This window comes from Harpia harpyja, chromosome 14 (genome assembly GCF_026419915.1).
Source record: "Harpia harpyja isolate bHarHar1 chromosome 14, bHarHar1 primary haplotype, whole genome shotgun sequence".
NCBI classification, from domain to species: domain Eukaryota; kingdom Metazoa; phylum Chordata; class Aves; order Accipitriformes; family Accipitridae; genus Harpia; species Harpia harpyja.
The window spans coordinates 28239367-28265619 of NC_068953.1; the positions used below are offsets into that span (position 1 = coordinate 28239367).

Consider the following 26253-nt stretch of genomic DNA (forward strand, 5'->3'; position numbering starts at 1 on the left):
GTGCTTGTTTACAGTACCATATAAAATAATCTAATAACATTTTTTGAAGGTACAGCAGAAGACAGCGTGAAATGTATGCCATCTCTTTCTAACCTAAGCATACCCAGTGTAGAGTTTTTGACCCAGAGTATTGCACTTCCCTATACAAATCTTGCACCCAATCTAGCGAGGACTGTAAAATGTATTAGCGCTTGAAGGATACGTAGTGACATAACAACCCTGGCTATACATGGGTCTGTCATTCTAGCACTTAAGTCCTAGGACTGTTTCCCCCACTTAAAATCTAGTTCATGCCACTTGCTAAAAAGGGCACGTACTATGCACAGAGATTGAAAGGTACCACGTAAAATAATGCAACATTATGCGGACAGCTTGAAAAAAATTATCATCTTTGTCTGTTGGTTCTGAATGAACGTTATTCATGTGACATTTTTGACAAGATCGTAGGGGTAACTTTAGTTTAATGACTAATTAGCAAACTTTTGCAGGAATAACATGGCAATGTATTAGACCAAGTGTCACATCATAGGCATGCTGGGTTTCTCCTGACACTTCCCTTGCACTCACTGTCTCTTTTTGGGCTGGCAGAGCAGGGAGGTTGCTTATATTACAAAAACTCATTATGTTTAGAAACAGTAAACAAAATACGAGAGTAATAAATATTTACAGCATGAAACATAAAACATGGAAGGCATAGTCTGTGGACTAATCAATCCTCTTGGACTCAGAAGTCATTTCAGCTCCATCTTCATATGTGGTTCTCCCTGTAGCATAAGCCTGAACTGGTCAACGTGCTGCTTTTCTACAAGTGACCCTCCTGACAGGCTTTCTCTTACAGTTTAATAGATCAACTTCAGAATGAGGACAACACAATTATCACTGTTTCATCCGAAACTTCTCTTTTGCTCTAAAAGCGGCAAGTGAGCAAATTACATTAATTGCTTTGGCATCCATAGAAAAACAAGGACACCCACATTCTGCATACAGATAATATTCTCCTTACAGTTTAAGCTGGAATCAAGCCACTTTATTTCTTTAACAAAGTTGTTTGCTATATGGGGTTATGTCCCAGACTATTTATTTTCTGTTTATTGGAAGTAAGCAATAAAACTGGCCTTTGGAAGAGTCTTACTGAGTATTTAATCAGTTAGTATATCTGTTTGATCAGAGAAGAAATTAGCATTTTTACCATTACCAATCTTATGGTTTGCCAGGACAAACTGCTGTGACCGGACTTAAGGACTAGCAATACAGCCACTTGGAAAAACAGCAGTTTCTCCCATTTTTGGATCAAGATACTAGCTGGGTGGTTCAGACAGTGTAATAGTGAATTGTAGTAATTTTTAGATTTATTTTTCAAATAAACTAGATACTATCCATCTCCACTGCTGAGTACCCCAATACCAGTTGTTTGAGAAAATTAGTGACAGGATAACACCACCAACCCCCCCCTCCCCCAAATAAACTGTTCATGCACACAAACCTCTCAACTACCTGGGAAGCACCCTCTGTAGCTCAAATAGTTAGCATGCACTTCATCAGGTATGGTGTTTATCATTTATTTAGTACACATTGCCACAGCCTGAGGAGGAAGAGCTTAAAAATAATGTCAATAGACAAAGGATCATACTCAGAGTCATCTACCTAACCTTGCTGCTCTCCCTGAGGCAAAACCCTATACGCATTCATTCAGGGCCATTCTATTATCTATGCAGGGAAGTGTCTATCAAATGCAGAATGAAAAGGAGTTACTCCCTATGCAAGGTCTTAAGTATCATGTCTAACAACTAGAGGTTTAATTTCAAGATTTCAGAAATTCTCATTTAAAAGTACCTGAAGCAAAGTCTAAACAGGGAAGGATAAGAGAAGTAATTGGTGTACCAATTTGGGTACTGTGTCCTATTTCTGATAGGAAGCACAATATATCTTGTATTAAAGACTTGGACAGCAAGTGCAAGCCACCCCAGTAACAAAGCAGTACAACAGTTAGTAGAGATAGTGTTAGCATCAACTCTGAATTTCCCAATTGCTGTCAGCCACTTTCACAGCAAGTCTTTTCGATGTATTCTCTACTCTCCTTGACATTAAAAGGAAGCTTTAAAGGAAGAGGTTGAGAAGTTATTAGTTTAAGAGACTGAAATGACCATCCTCTTTCAATTTGTCTTTTTTCTTACCTTCCTTCACTTTACAGGTTTCAGTGTAGAATTCTTTCTACTTCTCATTAAAAAGTATATCGCCTCCCATTATCACCTTATCTTCTCTTCCTCAATTGTAAATTTTTCATTCTTTTCCTTACGTCTCCTTTGCTCCCCGACGCCTCATTTCTCCCCTTAAAGTAATCCTTCTTATCCTCCATTTTCCTTCCCCATATTTCCCCTTCATATAAAATTTATTCACGTCTACCAAGTATTCAGGCAACTTCTATCAGATATTTCAGTATTGGTGTGGCAGGAGAGCTCAAGAGAAGAGTTCCCATTCATTTGTAAAATTGCTATAAGCAGCAATAAGGAAGCGCTGTACTAGACTTTTACACCCTCGTTACACTGAGAGAATAGCTGGGATAGAGAATAGCAACACAGACCCCAATTATGCAGAGTCATTTAGGACCTTGGTTCAGTTAAGCAGGTAAGAAATGGACAATGAAGGATTAGAGACCCAGTTACAGGTCCCTTTACCCCTACTCTTTCGTTGCAAATCCAGCCCCAGCAATTCATGAGTTCTTTTGTTTTTAAGAAAGATCCATCCTTTGTGGTCTACTACCTAATGACAGAACTTGTCTACAAAGACTTTTTAAAAAAAGTGACAAATCAACATGTCACAGTAGCACCTCTCAAGTATATATATATATATCTGCGTGACTCCTCCAATCTTATACTAGCACATGTGAAAACATGCAAGAGTAGTTTGATCAACAGTAGAACAAAAGCTGTAATGCTTCGGTAGTTTTATTTGTTTCCTCATTGCACGTCAGAAATCAGCAAGATGGTATGTTTTTCTTAATTTTTAATTATTTTCTCCAATTTGTTAAACATTTTCAGCATGATGCACCAGAAACAATCAGTAAGGGGAGTTCTGTAAGCAAAATATCCACCACAGAATACATGTTTTTTTCTGATCTAAAATTATGGTGTTCCCAGTCTGCATGACTTTTTATAGGCAACCATGTATGTACTGTGATATTCTGAATACAGCACATCTTCCTTTCCTATAATAAGGAGTTGCATATTTTCATTTTGATTGCCTAGAATGAGAATGGAAATGTGTAAGGAATTAATGGGTTTATTCAGTCACAGTCATAAGTTCGGACCTTTTCAAAGGCTTGTTCTGCTTGTGCAGTCATGCTGTTAAATTATCTTTCATTATTAATATAGCTCCTATTAGCAGCTCTGCTTAGCAAAATATTTCTTTTAATTTGCACCTAACGTGAAAAATTGACAGATGTTTTGACAATATTAACCAGTTCGTTTTGTCCCTTGAATGTAACAATTTACTTCCACAACAGTAGACCAAAGATCATGCATTTGATGACTGACCATGGGAGCATGAGGACAACTGACAGACAGGAGAGAGGCATAAGATAAAGCTACCTCTTGACAAAAAAAAAAAAAAAAAAAAATTTCCATCCTAATAATTTAAGATACTATGTTTTAATCTGTGCAGTTGTATTTTAACTCAACTTTAATTTCAATCAATAAACAAACATGCAAGTTGCACAATTCCATCAGACTACGCTCAATACTGTGCAGTGACAGGGCCAAAGGCAAATAAAAAAAAGGGAAAAAAAATCTCTAGAAAACACATAAGAAAACCTATCAGAGGACTCTAGCAATTGTTAAAACACTAAGACTGGATCACCATCAGCTCCAAATTCTGTACTGCCTTTGGGTATGGGCTTTTTTCCCCTAGAAACTATTTTTCTCCCTTTCTAGCACTCCAGAGATTCAGTGTGAAAACTGACCCAACTGAAGTCAGTTTTGCCATTCTCCTTAAAGGTAAGATCTCAACTCTGATTTTTATATTCTATGCTATTCTATAGCATAGAAGTTATTTAGCAAATACAATCAAAGAGATTTATGGTATGTGAAGTGTTTTCTCAATGAAGACCTAAAGTCTCCCCAAATTCACATTTGCTGAACACTTCCTTAAAATAGGACACATTTGGTCACGTATTTCTGACAATATCTGGATGTTTCTAAGTTACTGTGAGAACAAGGAGGAGACACAAACATGGACACTTGCCAGTGCCTCTCTCCTTCCTTATTAAGTGGATGGGCAAATTCCTTAAAATGACAGCATTATGCTTCTGCACGCAAGTTTGTTTCTTCCCTCCCTGGGTTTTCTGTGGCTTCATAGGGTTGTCTTAGATACACGCAATCTTTTCTGAGACAAAGAGATGATTTCTCACAGTCACAGAGAGATATAATTAGGTTTACCAGGGATGAATTCTGCTACCTCATTCCACATATACCAGAAGTCAGTAAGTAGATGAGACCTCAAAATGATTTATCACCTGAAAGAAAGCTGATGGTAGAGCATTGCTGTATGTGAGGCTGAAGAGAAAGAAGCAATGTGTACATGGAATTCTTCCAGTATGAGCAGTTCTTCACTTGTCAAAAATCAATTTCATGTGCTGTCCTGCATTCTTCCCATCTGGCTTTGTTAGCTCCTTTTAGAGTTAATACCAAGCCTCAAAACTACAGATCACAATGGACATGTCAGTGGGATTGTGTCTGTTACGTCAATAATGACTTTGATCTGCTGTCTTCAGGCATTACCTAAATGTTTACCATATAATTTCCTCCTAAAGGAGGACACGAAGTGTGCAATAGTCTAGATGCTATGCAGTGCTTTGCAGAGATAACCACTGACCTTATAATACACCTGTAACCTCTTTGTATTCAGCTCCCTTCCTCTATCAATATGCTTCCTTACTAGCTTGTACTGAATGTAATCTCCAAGCAGAGGAGTTAAGACTATTTTATACTGCACACTTGCTTTCAGCAATAGAGGAAATGTTGAAGGGCACCTATTGACTGCATGCAAAGTGTATGACTACAGTTTCCATATTTTAGTCTAGGATCTAAATTCTCTTTATTAGTTCTTTAGCAGATCAATAAGTACTATGGAAGTCTGATAAAAAAATTCCAGACCTGCACATGCAAAAATCATTACATTTCTAAGCAGTACATGGTGTTGCATGTTGATCATTGAATTTTCACCCTCGGTTACCAGAGTGTATGTTACGCGGGCCCTGTAGACCACATAAGTCACTTCTGCAGTGAGTTAAGTAGTCATGAGAAAGGTCAGTTCTGTGCACTAAGTTAGAAGAATAGAATATTTATTCCCCTACTGCAAATATGGCTCCTTTCCCCACTTAACATCCACTCTTGCCATATAGAAGTATGAGTTTATTCTGTGCTTAAAATAAGACCTTCATCCTTTTCTCATGAGACTGGTACTATGTATACATACATGTACAAAATAAAACACAGTTCACACAAACTTACTCACAATATGGAAGATCCATACTCAAAGGCTGAAAGCGCTTTTGTGTCCCCTACTTCAATGAATATTGCAATGACAAATTCAAAAGAAAGCCTCTAGCATATTATTCACAATTATTATTCAAATTTTTCATGTTTGTATATACACTTACATATTTAATATAAAGGAACTGTTGAATAACAGTATGTCTGTCAAAATACAACGATCCAACAGTTAATAATTTTACATTTACAGCAGGAATAATGTATAGTATCTTGCATCTTAAAATCAATTTTAGAAAGGGCAGCAACATGCCATAAGAAGAATTATTTCTTACAAACTCTCATGTCTCTTGGGAAGTGTGCCAAGTTATTAATTCTATAGTTAAACAACATCAGAACACTACAGGATGGATTGTGTAGGATGCCCGTATGCACATAATTGTAGAAATCCTCAGGAATTTCTTTCTCTTCTTACATTTCCCCTTCTTCAAATGCTTCAAAACATCTCACCACTCAAGCACTTAATAGTATGTCAGTTCCTCACAAGTTCCTTCAGCATCTGTAATATCATCAGGTATAGGGTAAATGAATGAATTAGAGCTTGCTGAAGAAAAGCAAATAGCTAGCACTGCAAGCTATGGCTAATTACATTCAATAAATTTCAGCCCTTTATGTTTTTTCTCCCTGAAAGAAATATCTGATTTGGAAAGCAGAGAACAATTTTAATAGCCCTCAACCAGTTTAAAGGATTAATTTGACATGCATCAGTATATATGCTACAGTGGCCTTTTTTGTAATTATTTTGAACTCACTTCACACACAACAGCTACAAAAAAGCACTTCTGGTTTACTGAAATGTGGGTTTTAAGATTCATATAAAACTGATTTGACTGTTTACCCTCTCAAAGGGTTTCTGCAGCCACAGATTTGGCTGGCTTTAATCAGGTCTCAGGTAGTCTATAATAAAATTCTGCCACTTATCTGGTTTCTCTCATCCTGAAAGACAAAGTATTTTAAGTTTTACAAGCATTAATTCTGCTACTTATGCAGCTCAGAAAGGATTTGAAAGGTCTAAACTACACCAAAGGAGCAGACCAACTGATGTTACATTCTTGTTCTGGAAAGAGTGAAGGAAAAACAAAACAAAACTCAAAAAACCCACCAGTGAATTGAGTCAGTAGGTGAAAGCATGCAGACTTTAATGATCACCAGTTTTAATGATCTAACCAGTTTTCCGGTTTACTATCCAGACCCTCAGTAAATATTCTACTAGGTCTTTCACTTCCTAAGTATCCCAGAGCATGGTTACCAAGGCAAAAAGAGATGAAGGCAGAGTGACATAATGAATTACCCTTGCCTCTGTAGAAGACATGGTAAATTGTAACACAAGTATAGCAAATTAATAAGCTCAAACACAAGGCAAGGCACTGCAGAAGGAACAATATGGACTGCTCTTCGGGTGCACCTGGACAACACAAGCACGCTTTAACAACTAGCTGTCATCAGTAAGGTTATTCAGCCCTCCACTGGCATGACCTCTGCAGTTAAGCCAGTTCAGAGATATGAACAAGGGAAAAAAAAAAAAAATTTTTTTTTGTTTTTTTCACATGCCAGTTTTTCATACTTTTAAGTCCTTGAGGTAGCTCACAATGGGTTTATGAGCAGGAGGAAGCAGAGAAGCCAGACTAGGACAATTCCTCTTGACAGCTCCTAGGCAGTACACCAGTTTACTTGCAGCTGCCATACTGCACTGGGGTAGACTTGCTAGTGACACCCCCAGGGTGTAGGATTCAAGAATCGAGAATTAGCTCCCTCCTCCTGCACTGGAGGTAAGTGCTTTTGGGTCCTGGCTGAAATCAGAAGGAAGAGGGAGCAAGGAAGATCTGAAAGGCAGCAGAGCTTGCTGCAGATGGTTTTTAAAACCATTTTTTAAAGGAGGTTCAGTGCCATTTGCTAGAACTATCTCCTGCATAGTCTTGCTTACACATTAGCTTCAATCTGAACTGCAAACATGCAGGGGAAAAGTATTAGTACATAGAGAAATAGGATAAACATTGAAAATACAATAATGCAATTACCCGAGTCAACACTAGAAAACATTGAGGAGGTCCAGGGATGGGCAATGAAAATGATTAGAGGCATGGAAGAAAGCTTTAAAGACTAGGAATATCTAGTTTTCATAAGAGATGAATACACAAGATCTGTTATAATAAAGCTACGCCGAACAATAAATTGTACAGAGAAGCTAAGTCAGACATTTCTCACAGAGTAAAGAGATACAACAAAATTGGAAGGCAAAAATGCAAAATTGAGGGAAGACAGTATTTTTTGCACAGTGCGTGACTAACTTGGGGAGTTCGCTACAGGAGAAACTTGCAGCCAAGAGCTTAGTAGGACTAAGAGAGGATTAGATATTTAAATAAATAAATAGCAAGGCAATATCTGCTGTCTAGTGGAGCTTAAATAAATAAATTTAAGGATGATATATAAAGCCTTATACTTCAGTTAGCTGTTTTCTCACAAGGGTAAGGAATACATTTTGTTCCATTTTAGTTATTTTGGATTAGCCATTCATTATGAGATATTGCAAAATTTTTCGATATTTCTGTTTGCCATTAATGTGAAAATTTCTATCTTACGTTTTTCGCACTTGCGCGAGTCACAATATTGCAGGCTACTTTGCTTTTATTTTTTTAAATCATGTTAATGCAATGCTGGAGCACTACAGTGCAAAAGCAGGATGAGAAATAACTGTGAATTACACAGCTTAACAGACATTATCAAGCCAGTTCCACAAGGGGACCCCCTTCCCCAGCCTCCTTTGCCTGCCACAAAATACAGATAACTCAATCCTAAAACAAAAATTACATTTTTAGCACTAAAGCCGAAATGTCAGAAACAACACTGTGTGGAAGAAACCAAAGGCTTTGTCTGTATTTTATATTCATGTGTAAATAACCAATTAAAAGAAATATTCCAAACAGCTCTAGGAAAGAGATCATACCCCACAATGAACATGACAAGAGAAAGATCCCAGTGGTCCTAACAGAAAAGGCCCTTCCCAAGTCTGTATCTGGCATGATATTACCCCATAAGAAAAAGAATATATAACAAGTGAATACATTCTTGCCTGCTTCTTAATTGTGAAATCTCATAATACAGCATTCTTTTTCCATGTCAATTTTAGTCATCACTTCCAGCCTATGAAAGCACTCTGTGTCATTGTTCTCCAGTTTATCACTATACAGACAGCAACCAGAACATGGTGGGACATGTATGGATTGGTTTGTGGGGTTTTTGGTGGTGGTTGTTTGTTTTTTTTTTTTTTAATGTTTTTTTTCCTCCCCCAAATAAAATCAAGATAAAAAACAAAACTAATTTTTGCACAGAAAGAGTCAGAACTAATGCTTACAGTGGTTATTCCCATCTGTCCACATTCCAGGGCAAGATTAGCCTTTAGCCAGAAAAGATGAAAAACAATGAACCTGTGTAGATTTTCTTTATGACAAAGTATAATTATACAATCATTACAGTCAAAAGAAAGAAGTAATTCACTAATAGTTCTTTAGAGGTAACATCTTGAGTGCTCTGAAAAAAAATAAGCTTTCTTACTAAAATTTTAATAAGCCCTTGGGTTTTCTCTGAAATATTTAAGAATAGCTGGTAAGAAAACAATTGGAAAAGAACAGATGTTAAAACCTATGAATATATACACTTCCATATTTTAAAAATAAAAACATCTTGTACTAACTGTGATTGCATATTAAACAAAAAAAAAAGAAACAAGAAGTCTGCTCCTACTTTGTAATAACATACTGTTTAACTAGACATTCCATACTGGAAAGCGTCAAGCGCTATTAAAAAAATAGTTCATGTAATTTGTTTTCCATCTTTCTAAAAAAAAAAAATTTGGCTTGTACGGCATTATGGTTTTCACCACTCTAGCTGTTTTTAAAGCACAAATTATTTCTGGCTTTGCTTAGAATAAATTATGGATAGCATGTATGGGAAAAGTTACTTGGACTACTGACTGCAGCTGTGTGTATACTTTGTAGTTTTGATAGTTCTGGTAGTTATGACCGTGTCACATGCTAGACTTGATACGAATGAAGCAAACATCTTCAGAATGCAGCACGTAAAATATAAGTTTCCTTACTAGCTACCAGTGATGCCAAACTTCTCTTAAAATCCCCCATAAATTGAAGAGCAACTCCTTGAGGATTTTATTTATTTAATTAAATTACCATTTCATAATAGCAACGAGAGGCCCCAAGTAATGAATTCATGAAAGACTACTGTACCACTCAGGTAGTTGAAGTAAAGTAACACACCCTTCAGCTCATTCCCAACAATACCTCTGACATCAGGAGTATATTTCAAAGGGATTAATGCCTGTTGTGCCTTATTGTTTAACTATACACTGACTATGGAGAATGTAAATACATAATATAATACTGGAATACTCAAAATTTCTTTTTGATCATAGAGCTCATTGGGTAACTACCACTTCCAGAACACTGTTTTTCACAATTTATTGAATCTAATACCTACATTACCTGGCTACCAAAAGCCTCAAAACAAGAAATGCTGCCATTACTTCTAAACTAACAGCACATCCAAGGCACAGTCTTTGGGGTGGCAGACAGGTTCCTTATTTCTCATCTGCTGCACGAAAGAACTTGAACCGCAGTTCTCCCAATCCCTGCATTTTTGTCTGTGATAAAAGCTGAAGGATGACAGCAGCGTACATGTACCAGTCTGGGTGCGTGAAGGCACTCTAGCAGCAAAGCAAGACCACCGCTGCTCGTACAGCTTCACTGCCACGTGCACCCCTGGTCAAAGGCTCTGCCTCATCACAGTGTTGTGCTGGACAAACTACGGTCTTATCTCCACAATGGCACCAGTTAGATGAAAGAGTCACTTTCTATTCAAGCTGCTGGAAATCTCCCTGCATCTAGTGATATCATTCGGACACTAGTTAGCTTACAAGCAGCAACTTCAGTAGTTCAATACACACCAAGTTTAATATAAGTGATTATCTAGAGCTTTGTAACTGATCATTTAAAAAACAAAGCCCCCACCTCACTTGTTATACAATTGCAAATTTGCACAGAGGTCGTACTACAAGCAATTTTTAAAGCAATTTAAACTGATACAAAGGAAATTTAGCTTAAATCTCGCTTTTATCACCAATTTCCACTACCAGATTACCCCAGGTAATTTCTTAAGCACATACAAACACACCTATACAATTGTTTAAATCATCTTTACCTGATTTACTTCATGTTACAACAGAGTTTAGGAGCAATGCAGGTACCTAAACATAGACATCTAGTGCTATTTTAGATGCCTGAGGGCATCCCACCATGGCTTTCAACTGCTGCTAAAGAAGGCATTAAGTCATCTGTCACACCTGCTAGCCCTGACAGATGTCTCAGGTACCCAAAGCATCTAAAATGGCATTAGATGTCTATGTTTAAGCTGCTGAATCTTTTCCTTGGTGCCTAGAGAAAGTGTAAATGGAGGAGGAAAATTGGTGTCCTGGCGTCTGTCATTTATCTCAAACACAAACGCCACAGAAGCAGCGGAAGTGTGAAATCTTTACATTGTCTCACTAATCTATGTTTCCACTCCGTTCCCAGCAAATCAATCTGTGGCAAAATACGTAGTATGCTGTACATTATCATAAGCAAAACCTATTGCAATGAGGAAAACTAGTACAGATTTTTATGAGGGTAAATAGCATTTCACTTCCAAAAAATCAAATTGGATTTACATGAGACAGAAGGATGAAATGCCCCCCTTCAACCACAATTCAAGTGGAATCAGTCTCTTGCTCAGTCCACTTGCAATTTATTTGTGTCACAGCATGGGGAAAAAAAATAAAGGATTCCGCCCCCCCCCCCGCATTTCTTAAATATTGGCGCTCTCTGCAATGTAACACCATGTTGACACCTCTATCTGAACAGTCCATAAAGAAGAATCAAAAACAAGGTCATGGCAAAAAGTGTGAAAACGCACTGTCGTAAATGTACTTTCATCTCAGCCAGATGAAATCAAACAATTAGCTCATAATATTGTAGTAAATAATCTTGTTGCCATATAGAGGGACTTCAGGCATACGAAGGGGCTTTTTATAACATACTAGTCATTCTTCCTGGGTTCCTACTTTGAAACTTACTTTGTGGGGAGTTTAATATTCAGACTTGAATAGTCTTCTAAGCGTTGTTCCAAAGCCACATAATGTAGAAACAACTTGTCTGGATGTAAATTAGGAAGACTGAGCATTCAAGAAATGCAAATTGCACAAGCCTTCCTCTGAACATATGGGGTGAAAAAGGAATTTTTAGCCATATGCAGGAAAGACCACCTTCAATGGAGACTGTGCAACAGCCTTTTAGGCTTCCTTCTCCTCCCACTTCCTTCCTCCATTCCCTACCCCAGAACACTGATCTCGTCAACTGTAGCAGAGTTTACTACTACAGCATCTCATGCCTCTTATTTTATTGATCTGTAAGTGAAGGGATTTCCATGTAATTTTCTAAGCTAGGTTTAAACCATTAATAAAAAAAAAAACAAAACCAAAAAAGGCTTTTTGAAAATCTCCAGTTAACCATAGCTCCTATGGCTTTATTTCCAAGCCTTAAAACTGTGCCTCTTTCACATGTTACTTCTGTAGCCATATATTATAGAATTTTGCCATAAATGTTAATAACAATACCTTTTGACAAAATTAAAGCTATCATGGTTTTGTACCAGTCATAGAAAACACCCAAAAGAATTCTGCAGAAAGGAAAATAGTTTTAAATAACAGAAATGATTGCTTACCTCACTTTCTTGGTCACATGAATTTTCTCCAAGACAGTACAATAAATTGTACTCCAAATTGTTTATGAACAATTGACATTAATCTAGAAACTCTGGCAAGCAGTTAATTAAGCCCTGTAATGAAACACTTAAAAATAACTCATTCAGTCCCTGAATCTCCACAAGTAATTGTACAGCTCCATTTTCCTTTTTTGGTTTTACAGTTATTTCCAGGTATAAAAATGTTTGTTATAGTATCAATATCCCTTTAAGAACCTGACATATACATTTACTACTACAAGCAGCCAGTAAAGCAAGTAATTTATTTCAAAGAAACAAACTGGTTGGGACATTTAACAACTTGAGGAAAACAAAATGTGTCTGTTATGGAAGGGCAAATCTCAAGTTACTGGGAAATGTGCAGTGGTTAAAAGCTATTTTGGACCTAACCCTCACTCTTAATTACAAAGATGTTACATGTCTGATTAACCCTCAGCACCCCATTGGCTCTGTAGCAGCCAGCCGACCCAAGGGAGAATATGAAGAAGCTGCTGAGAGCCACCAGCTCAGCTCCACTGCTACCGCCACTTTCCATGCGATGGAAGGAAATGATCATAGAGTCTTTTTTCTTGCAAAGGTACTGCGTTTCAAAGGCAGAAAGAGAAAATCAATACTGTGTGGGGGAAAGAAAAAAAAAAAGAATTTGTTTTCATTAACAAAACTTGAATGACTGCAAGGTCATCAACTAGCTAGGAAGGGAAATCTACTCACCATCGTGCCATGACACACCACTCTCCTTTACAAAGAAGATAAGAAAATGGAAGTTTGTCATGTCATGAAATCAGTAGGTTAAAAGAATACCCAGAAAAAACAAAACAACCCTGGTTACCTAGAACATAAGACTTCAAAACGCCTCTAAGCAATTTCCCTAATTTCTGCCTACATAATCAACATTCCACAGTTGAAGATGGAGGGAAAATGCACTTTTCCCTTTAGACCACCTGCTTGAACTTAACTAAGCTGATTATTGTTATTGTGTTTATATTGCAGCAGCACCTAAGATTAAAGATGCACATAATCCTTTAAAGCTGATAATCTGTCTAATAGTCATTTCATGGCTTATTTGAAACAACCTGATGTTAGTGCAACAAATGAAGTCTCTTGAACGCTTTCTGCATAAACAACAACAAAGACTGAAAAAGACTTCAAGCTAATTTAGGATTTTCTTTTTTTTTTTCCTTTGGACCTGTTCCTCTCCCCATGAGTAAGTGTCCAAGATGCACATATACTGTGACAAAATGCAGGGTTTTTTGTGTTTTGGTTCTTTTTGTTTTGGTTTGGTTTTTTTAAGTTGCTTATGAATCACAAAAAATACTGAAGAACTAGAAAAAACCCTCAGTCTGAAGTTCACTAATGCAGTTCTGAGTGTGAACACACACAATTTCTGATCGGGTTTTCAAGTGACAGTATTACAAACACTTTGTTTGCTGGAGGTGATAACGATTTACGTAGCCAGGGCCTGTGATCAAGACAGTCCAATGACTTTCTTTTGCTTAATTTTAGCCATATACAACTCCCTCACCTAAACTGAAAACCTCAAAACCACAACATACCAAATAAAGCTGTGGTTCCTTTTATTACACGTATAATATTACTATTAAAGCTTTGCTTGTCTTACCTTCTCCTTCCCCCACAAAGTTTTAGAAATCTTCAGCAAAATTACTTTTCACTACCCATTTCCACAAATCTTTCACTTTTACAACACTATAATCTTCAGGGAAAAAAAAGCCCAACCTTTTCTAAACTGAAAACTGAGAGTTTTTTGTTGGGGTGGTTTTTTTGTGTTTGTTTTTTTGTTGTTTGCTTGGGTGTTTGTTTTGGGGTTTTTGGTTGGGGTTTTTTGTTTGTTCGTTTGGTTGGTTGGGTTTTTGTTTTTTTTTTGAAAGCATCAATGTTTGCCACTGAAAAGCAGTTCAGACTTTCAGCCTGCCAGTCCTGCTGCAATCATGACATTGTTTAAGTTCATAATTTTCAACGTGATAGAAATCCTGGTTTAAACTACCTCTGCTTTCCAACAGCACCTGCACAAATGCAGGACTGTTTCATCAGCCTGGGGCAGACCTCATAGTCCACAACTTGGGAAGAGGACAGAGCACAGTAAATCAAAGTGCTCTTTAAGGGACACATACTCAAGCAGCAAGTCCCAGAACATCTGAAGCTTCCAACACTGGTAGTGCGGTACTGACTTGAGAAAACTGCTAACATAAGCTGATCTCCATCCACTTAAGGCTCCTAAATCAAGACCACCACTTTAAATGTCAGAATGAATCTTGAAAGCACCAAGGGGAGATTAAGAAGTGACAGAGATGCCTAACGTCCAACTGACAATTTTGCAAGTTTTCCATACAGGTTTTCACTTTTTTTGCACATCTTTCACCAATTGAGGCTTAAAAGATACACTCATACTGTTCTGATCACACAGATACACTGAAGAGCACTACTTGGCCAGACTTCAAGAGCAACCTCACAGCGTAAATATGAATGGAGGTTAGAGCTCTCGATAAAAGCAAAGGTATACCAGTTCACTTTCATCATCCATGTTTCCCCCAGGTCTATGAGAATGACCCCAACACATACAAATTAAACATCATCCCCATTCAACAGATACTGAGCTAGATATCAGTATTCATTAATATGAATAATTGATAGACACAGGGATTCTGAAAATCTTATTTCCATGTAATGATTTAAATTCTACACTAGACACTAAGTTTACATAAAACCATGCTGTTTAGTAAGTAACTGGTATCACCAGTATTGCAAATTTTTGTAGCGTTCTGGAATTATCCAAGGTAAGAAACAGCTGATCAGCTTTACCATTACATTCTATAATCTTTGTAAGGAAATAGTGCACCTATCTCTGCTTAAGTTCCAATTCTCACAACAGTGATCTGGTATAATAGAATATTTTGCTGTAAATAACACATATAGCTTCAGTTTTGGTTGTTGTTTGTTTGTCCACATCAAGTGCACAATATTAAATAGGAAAACTGTAACGATTACAAACCACACAGCCAAAGAAAGAAAATGAAGTGAACCATTACAGATTTTACACTCCTTTATTAAACTTTTTTCTTTTATTTCAGTGGATATAAAGCTCCCAACAGCTGTTTCATGCAACACAGAAAGCTGCTTTTAAACAGTATTTTATTGCCTAGCCAACTCTTCCAGCTTTCAGACTGACTCTTCACACCACCAAAACCCTAAGACTGATGATAATGAAGTGACAGTAGATGAGTTAGTAATAGTAACCAGAGGTGTACATTTTCAACCAGGATAGATACAGTTAAGAGGAAGGCTTCGTTGTAAAGAAAAATAATGTGCATAATTCAGCAGCTATGCCATTCCACACACATATAATTAACAAGTCTTCAGCTCATTAGCAGGCTGTATAAAATACATATAATATGCTGTGCAAAACTGATTGAGAATAAAAAGCTTCTCATGCATTACAATAAATGATTTAAATTGTTTTGAAAGAGTGGTATCAGTAGCATTTAAGGATATGATTCTCAAACCTACTTATGGCTCCATCTCCTTCAGACTGACACTTTCACCCTTGTGGTTTTCAACAGATATCTTGCCATGCTAATTCTAGCATAATACATTTGATCAGTGATTGCTGAGATTCTGCTACAACCCTGAGAGACGAACAGGACCAAGGCAGTACAAACGACTGCATCAGATAGCTCTGTGTAAGCAACAAAGGAAGGATGTACACATATCACATTGCATGCATATTTCAGCATCAATGTAGTAAGGATATTTTTGAGGGACAACACATTTAGCACACATTAGCATCATCTCTTTACTTGTCTATATATTAATTAGTAGACTGCACAATTTCAGGGTTCCTTCTTCAGACATATGATAAAGGGCAGTACATTATTGCACCTGATCACACCAGCACTTACATGAGACCTTGAAACTATTAAAGTGTGTCTCAAGGGACAAAATAGTTACTCCTGAGCTGTAGTGACACCTCCTGGCAACAGACCGAGAGGGTCTTTTCCCACACAATAGAATTTTTTCTCCAGACAATTCTCAGGGGTTTCAGCCAAAAGGCAACAATCATGGTGCTCCCTCCAGCCTGGCTTCAAAGGCACACTGCCCAGAACACCAAGCAGACTCTTCTGATTTATAAGCAGTACTGACATTTTAGAAATCGAGAGGCTAAGATACAGGAATATCAGCCTCTAAGATCTCCAGATTTATTGTACCACACATTGGCCTTTCCTGAGTGGTTAGAAAAATAGCTGCAAAAGCTAATCAACTAGCAGCTTAATTCATACCATGAATCCTGAAAAGTGTTTTCTCACTTCTCTGTGAAACCCTGTCTGTTTGCTAAGAGTTTATATCTTTGCCCTCCACAGATTCTTGACAAATATTGTAAGCATGATTTTGGTAAGAAGAATATAAATTAGCATAGAAAAAACAATAGCTAAAGACAACCTATAACCCAAACATAATAATACATAGGAAAAACATTTTTCCCTGCTCTGGGTAGGTAACAAAGTCAGTGTAAGTTGTAAATTCTGTAGAAAGCCAAAGATGACAATTGTTTACATGCATTCTAAAATACATTAAATATCACAGTAGTAGAAGTGAAATAAATCATTTTTGATCTGTATAGCAATTTTGAACAGCAGACTTAGAGGGAGAGGGACAGCCATGGACTTTAGCAAGCACTCCACATTTAAAAGTCCTGCAGCACTGACAACTCAAATATTTGTATTCAAGTGAAAGTCAGACAGCAAGTGCATTTGGTAGTTTAAGTTTAGCTTGCTGACTAAAACCAAATACACATTCAATGTTTTACACAGCAATCTGTTCCCCCACCCCAATGGTACAACTACTATCCAGCATTTTGAAGGACTTGATTGCTCTCATTATAACATTTCTGTCATGTCTTTTGTGCTGCCTTTATAGAGTACTATTTCCTTCATACTCACATAAGAATAGAATGCTGAATTTTTGCCTGTTTTCTTTTGTGTCTTTGTCTCCCCCCCCCCCTTCAGAGAGGTAATTATGACATTTTAAAGTACTTTGCATATGCTGCAAGGCAATCAAGAAAATTCATTTGACAAACTGGATTATAGACTGTCTGCCAGAAAGCAAAGTGGTAACAGCATTTTCAACAATTTCTCAACGAGTATGTATGTTAGATGCTCACAGCGCACTGAAATAATATACAAGTAAGAAGAGTTCTACCTTTACAGTTTAAATAAAGCAAAAAGCCCCATGAAAATTATGTATTTCCTCTCAGCACATACAATATCAAATTGTAAAACTTTTTTTTTTTTTTAAACAATTGAAAGCCTAACAAGGTAAATCCCCATTTGACAATTAATTGCCATCTTCAGAAACTCCATACTCACAGATAATGAGCTGAACCACGTATGTGAATATTTCTACAGGGTAAAATGGTTACAGAACAGTGTTACTTCTCAGATTGCAATGCTTTAAGAGTTAGCTGCATTTTACCTTCACTCCACCTTATTTTCAAGCAGATAAATACCTAAATACATAGCAATCTTTCACTCTCTGCATCTATCCATCAACAGATATATATCTCTTCCAATTGTAATGCAGTCATCTTAAGTTCGACTGCTACTGAAATCTGATGCCAACATTATCACATATTTTCTCCCTCTCACCCATACACTTATAGATATGCTAGTTGCATACCCACAGACATAATTGCTTTTCAGTGTACAGCTTCATCCTCCAAGACACTCACAGGTATACTGTGTACAGAAGTATTTTGTGAGAATTCTTGAGCTACTCCGTACGCAGGAGACCTAGTAGTAGAGCACTCTGCTTGTGTTAGTTCACACTGTTTTTCTTACTTAACCGGCTTTCGTATCAACGCAGTGCTGCCCAGTGCAAGCACAGGCACATCCTAGCAGGCCTGGGGTTCTGCACACAGAAGAATATTCCAGACTACCCGGGATGTGTCAACAGTAGGATGGGAGCTGTGTGCCTACCTAGGGCCGCCCAACATTTCCTATTAGAGGATGCTGTAATAAGTACAGCTAGGTGTAGTTCCGCACAAATGTCATTATGCTGACATTTTACACAGGGGAAAGAAAAAACCTTTTTCTTATGCTTTTTCAATAAATGCCTCATCAAAATTTCACAGTTTGGTAAGAGAAAATGGGAATGCTTTAACATGGACAAGCCATGTTTTCCTGAGAAAATCTGAAGGCTTTCCTGCATTGGTGGGAAGACTTGACATTTGATCAAAACAATAACACTTCTAACGTGCCCTAATGAGAGAGATGAATTCTTCACGTGGAAGAAGAGAAGCTTGTCTACTTTGTAAGTGTGTGAAATTCTCTGTAGGGGTTTAGAGTTTAACAGCTGTGTTCTCTGAAAATTCAGCATGTGTTCAACATATTTTATCTTAAATGTTCAGGGACATGGCAAAAGTCTCCCCAGATTTTTTTTTTCCCCAGTTTGGTGGAACCAGCACAGCTTCGGCTACCTAGGCAACAAGCAGGTAATGCTTCTCTCCTCACAACCACAAAAAATTTGGAGAAAGAGCAGGATTTTGTTAGTTTTCAAATGGGAACAAGAGTTGACTCACTACCAGAATAGAATAGGAGTAAGGACACTATAGAGCAGACAAGTGAGATTGTGTGGGAAGTGAAAATGAGAGCAATAAAGAAATACTGAGATCAGTGAACCTGTATAGGAGGGGGGAGGAAGGCGGCTGTTAAAAGAAATCAGTGACTGGGCAAGATGTCTGGAGAAGGCGGCTGGGAATGGAAAACAAAACTGGGATGATGAAGGTGAGCAGTGGAAAATTCTGGAACGAGAAACCAGGTCCGATTTATGTGGGGTACTACAGCAAAGAACATGTGGCTGTGGAAAAAGAGATGTCCAGTCATCAGGATGTGACTTTAGATGAATGAATTGGAATACTTTTCCAGATCTGAATAGGATCCAAGATTGCTGGGGAAAATAATAGAATAATGGTAGGTCTGGCAAAGTACGTACCATGTTCTCCACTAACATAGTTCAAGCAGAACCAGCTATTTTCCTTAACACTTCATTAGTTCAGGTGGCACAAACCTGCCTGGTGATCCAAAGGTTCAAAGGTTGCTCACAGACTAAGGAAGCAGACACAACCTCTTTACCTCTTTTAACAGCATAGGAAGGTACTAACACAAAGCAACATAGAAGCAATATTAAAAAAAAATATTATAGTGTTATGCATTCAGGAGCAGGGAGTAACAAGCCTGCTCATAGTTTCAGACTGCTTACTCTTATCTAAATGTAACGAAGACTTACACATCAACTCACCAGGGGGGCGGGGGGGCGGAATTTATAGGCAATCCCCAACCTTTTTTTGTAGTAGAAGCTGAGAGGTTTGCAGTGAATGAGACACAAGACTGAAGGAAAATTTGACTGATAAATGCAGTCGGGAAGTTGCTCTAGAGAACTGATTCTAATCCTGTCTCTACAACAGAAATGCAAAGAATGGCCCTTGATCCAAGCTTGATCCAACAGATATGACCAATAATTGCATGTGCCTCATTTCTTCAGTGACCAGCACGACAGCCTAGAATCCAACCTGCAAAAGCTTTAATACTTATACCTGCTACAGGGTTTCAATCAGAGCCTGGGTGGTATTGCTACTCAAAAATTCATTAAAAAGCTGTGAAATACAGTAAGAAAATAGATTTGACTATTAAAACGTCTGATCTCATAGCAGGGTCACAATAATCAGTAAATGGAGGGGGTGACACACAGAACAGGATGGATATTGGATAACTCAAAGATCTCTTGATCGGGGCACTTCACAAAAAAAATTTTGGAAAAAAATGTCATGTAATTGAGAGATCTAATTGGAGACTGTCTAGAAAACACAAGTTCTAGTTTTGAAAAATTTTGGATACTTTGTGACTGCTGTTCATATCCTAGATGTTTCACTTTTTATGTTTTGTATGAAACAAAAAGGGACTTAGCACTTCATTAGACTTTGCACTATAAACCCACATTCTCATGCTAATAATGTTTGTGTAATTTCTCGTTTATAGCTGAAGTGTCCCATCGTGATCTTTTGCTTTGTGAAATGGTTGGTTTCCCTCCCTTCCGAAGGTGATTTTTCTTTTTAATTTTACAGCCTTAGACAGGTTAATTCACCTGTTTTTTGAATTATGGGAAAGTGAAAAAAGCAATACTTGCTTGAAATGGCAAAGTATAAGTGGGTTTCCCTCACCTCAACCCCAATTCAAAAATGCTGAACTTTATGATCTGACATTTTCAGGTTGGCTACATCTGACTTTGTACTGGACATTTTCATTGTATGTGAAGAACTCGCTCTCTTCCTTACCCCACAACAACAAATAAATGAGGTTAAAGCATTTTTAAAGTAGATCTTGTAAATTTGGCTAGTACTGGAATTACAATAATATTTCCCATGATGAGCCAGCAAGAAACTACCAGCCATGAAGAAAATGCAGGGCGAGACCACTCCCTTCTAGAGCAGCTGCAATAAAGCAGAGTTCTGTACTTCAGGTTCTCACAAAGAGCCTTCTAATACTTCTTGTAGACAAAAACTAAGCTATGTAGAAGGGAATAGATGTCAAGAGAGAATTCTGAGCCTTGGAAGGCTAGCAAGGAAAATGGGCCCAGGCTGTTAACTCCAGAAGACTGCTTCCTTTTGTTCTAGAGGCAAACAGAATCTATCAGCAGTTTGCCAGTTAACATTTTAACAAAGAAAATTAGGATCCCATACATCTCTTAGATGATCTGCACAATGGTTCTGCTCTCACACACACAGAATGCAAGTCCTTAAGCATCAATTCTGCTGGCCTTCAAGAACATGGATGGATCACCAATTTCCATATTACTACTACTTGTCAGGATGAACTCTCTTCACAGGGACAACTTCATGTGCAGTGTTAGTGTCATGAAAATTCAAGTTCAGAAACATAATACTAGTTACAGATACATGCTACAGCTGGAGAAAGAAAATGTGTGCTATCACATTGTCATGACTAGCTTTGAAGTGGGAGAAAAAGTTGTAGGTGTAAAGAGATCTTAGAGCTAGTGAGCAAACCAAACAGTTTGAGTAGAAGGAATTGGTTTCTTTGGATAGACTAGGGGAGACAGCAGTGGTATATCAGTGGGAAAGGTAAGGATTAATGAATATGAAATATTTCTGAGAACTGAGAGAAGATGATCAAAACCAGAAGTGGCAGAATAAAGAAAGGCAAAAGTTGACTTTATAAAGGGAATTACAACCTAACAGAACAGGCAGGGTGGATTCAGTGGAAGCTAACCTCACTGAAAAAGGTCAGAGAGACTGAAAGGTGAGCTCCCATTAATGAAACAAAGTTAAGAATATGTAATTGAAGCTGCTTAAAAATACTACTGCAAAACTGATAGAACTCCTACTCTGGAAGAAAGGACTCAAAAGCCTCTCTTCCAGGTGGAGATCTTTCCTACTTGAGCTAAAGGAGCAGTCCCTTGGCTAATAGCATCGTAAGCACTTACTGCATTCGCAGGCCTGCCACGGGAGCAGAACACACTGAGAAATACAATGACTCTTCCTCAACAAAGAAAGCTTGTCTCAAACGTCTGAATTGTATGATAAAGTCAAGTGATCTTCAGCTTACAAGGGAAGAAATAGGTGTTTTATACCATCAGAAAAAAAGAACTCCCTAGTTCTTTCATAGAATAACATTTGTTTCTAGCCCAGAAACACTGCCAGGTGTCAGCCTTCAGAAATACTGCATCTTTCTTTTCTCTTCTCTTATTTTGATTTATAATTACATTTTGACTATTTGTCTGGTTTTCTATACACCATTTACACTAGTTCACAATTAAATCATCCACAACGTCACCATAATTTGAGACACAGACTTTTCCAAAGCTTCACTCCCTATGTAACAGACATCCTTATTGACTGCTTTCTCGCCTGGAAAAGAGATGAGCATTAAGCACTTCCTTGGAGGATCAACAATACTTGATTACTTCAGATCAAACCTAGGACTTGTTTTATGACCTGGAATTCCTGCCGATATACACTCTGTTGCAATTCCCACTTCAGTTCCACTGCAATTCATTCCAGAAGAATCACCTGGAGTACCAGGGATAATCAATGTAGCTGTAGTATGGCATGGAAAGTACCACAAACCAACAGATAAACTGGTATGTATTCTCCAGCCCCTGTATTTTGTCATCTGTCATTAATATTGTCATTTATAAAAGGGTCTCCTCCATTTTGAATCCACTCAGGTTTGAGTTAATTTAAAAATGTAGTGCCACAGCAGGAATTGATTCTCAAGATAAAGGATTAAGAGACAGTATTTAAAAATAAATTCAAAACAGTTGTAAATAGCAGCAGAGTTCAGTAATAAATTCTCAGTAGCTATCCTTGGTGAACAGCAGAGGATGTCAGCCTCCTACTCCATCCACATCCCCAAAGGAACCACCTAGTTTTATCTGTACTGACCCAATACAGTGCTGGTGGTCAACGCAGACAGCAGTGATGAGCTCCATGTCATCTGTCTGCTGACCGTGACCACCACTTCTGCCATGCACACATGGGAACCAAACAGGAGGTAAAATGAAACTGAACTCCAAAGACCCACACGTTTCAAAGAAATCCATTTTTGGAAAGTGACAGTCCACAATGTTTAGTGCCAAGAACAGTCATGAACTGAGGCATTCAAAAATTGTAAGATGGCTTGGGCCTATAAATACAGCCCATTTCCACTGGTTCATTCTCGAGTCCACAGAGAATGGAACAGGATTAGAAGAACTGTGCTACAAATATCATATTTAAGAAAGAGTGAATTGTTAAAGTAAACTTTAGATAAAACCACAGACCAAGAAATATTTTTTTTTTTTTGCATCTTGACATGTTAAGATGAGCAATATTTATACAAGATATCCTTTAAAATTAACACATTGCTCGTTTTGACCTTTGAAAATTTCAGCTACCTTCTCTCTCAGACATTTGGTAAGCCTGACTTTCCATAGCAGATTGTATGTCCTTAACTCTTCCAAGATCCAACAAAGACTGCTCCCAGCTTCCTCCCATAGCTTTCCCACACTTCCCAACAGAAAGTTCCATAACCTGAACACACTGAGGTATTTAAACATAAATTTACAAGATAGAAGTAGACCAACAAAAGATTTGGAGCTAGCAGAGAATTCATTTCAGAACAATAGCTTTTTTATTTATTTCTGTTTTTACAGTGAAACCATAACCAGAAAACATGCAAGTATCAGTATACAAATAACTCTCTATTTTGGGGTCCTGAGAAGTTTCAGCAATTGCTTGTAGCGTAATGAATGTTTGTAATTCATTAGATTCTGTTTAAAAATGCAAAGCACGCCACAACATCAATGATGTTCTCTTTATCTTAACAAAAAGACTATTACACTTAACGTTCTTCTGACAGAGCTAGCATGTTTCAAAATATGTATTTCTTTTTTACAGTATAATGTTTACAATGGTGTGTTCATATTTGAATTTAAATTAACTGTATTAATGTCATATTTCAGGCAAGACCGTGCTCTGCTAATTATCCCAAAGAGCTTCAAAATCTTTACAGTATATTCACTGCATTTATATAATCTCCACAAACTTACTGATCTTGTTTATATAATTTTGCAAATGACAAGATGTGTAGGATAACTATCTAAATGAACTAAAAATTGTGTCATGGACAGATCCTTCACAGATTTGCAATTTGTAGCTGTCAATCTTCCTACAGCTGCTAGATAACAAAACAACAGTTCTTTTCTTCATGCAGACGAGCAAATTCAATAAACATTGGTAAGGGTTCTTTTCCAAAAGAAAGAAATCTCTGCTTCTCCACTGTCTATTAAACCTTTCCTTATACACATCTTAACTCCTTTCTTTTTTTCCTCAGGGAAGGAAAAAAGTCATAGCAATCCTGTGTATTTTAGCACCATATTTAACCAAATCTGAGTTATGTGAAAAATGCTTGCTGACTACAAAATATTTTTGTGAAAAGGAAAAATATTGGGGGGGGGGGGGCAGGGAGAAGATATATACAGATTTACAACTCACACCATGTTATAACTGGAGAACACACAATGGGAGTAGCTAAAATGATCATTAGAGGCAGCCAACGCATTTTTATTTCACCTTCTCAATCAAGACCTGCCTGATATGGGCCAAGTTATATTAACGTTTGATAGAGAACACAAACGAACAATGATGGGATCAATATTGTGTGAATCCTGTAAATTCAAAGTTGTGAAATGAGTAAGGGCACCGCCTATATGATTTTTTTTTTCTTTTCCTCAAGACGAGGGCATAAACTGAACTGTAGTTACAAATGTTGTTAAGAATTGGATTAGGGACCAACATCCACAGTGATAGGAAAGAAAAGGAATTCAATCAATAGAAAATCATTACGGAAAGGGCAATAAAAATGGAAAATGAAAACAAATTGCTACCACAGCAGAGAGGGATTAAATGGCTGAAAATGCAAACAACCTTATATTCCATTTTATAAATCACTTCAAGATTTCTTCTTTCTTCAAAGAAATTATATATCACTTTCCATAATCACAACACCAGTTCTGTACCATGGATTTTCCCTTTGAAATCAAACTCCACATTAGACAGAGGTGTTCACAGAATGTGTTGCTCCCAGGGGCTAGAAAACTCTAAGCCTCGGCAGACTAATGCACTTAGTAAGTCCATCAAGGACCATCAAACAAAAAGCATTCAAGGCAGTCAGGTACGTTGGGTCCACCGAGATTAACACCCAGCATCACTTGATGCACAAGAACAGTTTAGAGTCATGAGTTGTACCAGTTCTTACACGAGATATTTTGAACCGTCGCTACCTTGCACAACTAAAGAAATACTCCTTTGCGGGTGCAGTGAGCAAAGTGATCAGGACACGGACTTGCAAGAGGAGAGGGTGCTCGCAGGTGCCTGTGTTCAGTGAGACACTGCCAGACAGTACACATTTGCCTCATATACCTCACCGATTTACTCTGCTCTAGATGCACATGCCTTATGATGGCAAAGGGGATTCATGAATGCTGCGGAGAGAGAGACCTTTAACATCACACCCGCTTACGCTCCAAGACAACCGAGAAGGGGTAACATCGTTTAAAATAAATAAATAAATATTTCCTCAGTCCACCGAGTAGGAAGGGCAGAGCCTCCAGCTGAGAGAATAATTGGAAAGTAGAAACAGCTGAGAAGAATTAACGGCACCAGCAGCCCCGAGCTCCAAACCGCCCCAAGTGCCCGGCGGAGAGACACGTACCCGCGGCAGCCCTTCAGCTCGGGGCTCGCGAAAACACCCACGAAAACACCCACGGAAACACCCGTGACGACGCTCGCGGCCGCCCCACCTCGGCCCCGGCCCAGCTCGGCCCCACCTCACTCCCAGCGCCCCCCCCCCACCCTCGGGGCGCCGCAAACAATGGGCGGGAGGCGAGACCCGCCCCGCGCAGCTCCGCGCAGCGCTCGGCATCCCGGCTCCGCGCCGGGCGACAGCACCGCGGGGAGGGGGCGGCCGCAGCCAATTCCGCGGCGCCGGGAGGAGGAGGAGGAGGAAGGGAGGACGGACGGACTGACTGACTGACTGACTTACTCGGGGCTGCGGCAGGCCGGCAGGGGAGAGCGCGGCTCCGGGCGCGGCTGGCGGCGCAGCAAACTCCGCGGCGCGGCTGGCCGGCTGGCTGGCCGGCTGGCGGCCCGCCCCGTGCGGCCGCACTTCACACCCCCGCCCCGCCCCGCCGCCCCGCCCCGCCCGGCACCTGCGCCCGCCCCCGCCCCGCGCGCCCCATTGTCCGCCGGGCGGCCCCGCCCGCCCCCGCGCACCTGCCCGCCCTCCCCGTCCCGCCTCGGGGCCTCCCACCCACCCCGCCCGCCCGCCCGCCCGCC

General features: G+C 38.8%; 1 protein-coding gene across 1 annotated transcript in view; it reads right to left on the reverse strand.

The window, feature by feature from the left end:
• The window catches only part of SEMA6D (semaphorin 6D), a 231667-nt gene extending 205689 nt beyond the window's left edge, over nucleotides 1-25978 (reverse strand). Inside the window, exon 1 of the mRNA XM_052807728.1 lies at nucleotides 25961-25978. The gene's annotated coding sequence lies outside the window, so the exon portion shown is untranslated. The remainder of the gene's footprint in view (nucleotides 1-25960) is intronic.
• Nucleotides 25979-26253: the final 275 nt, after the last annotated feature.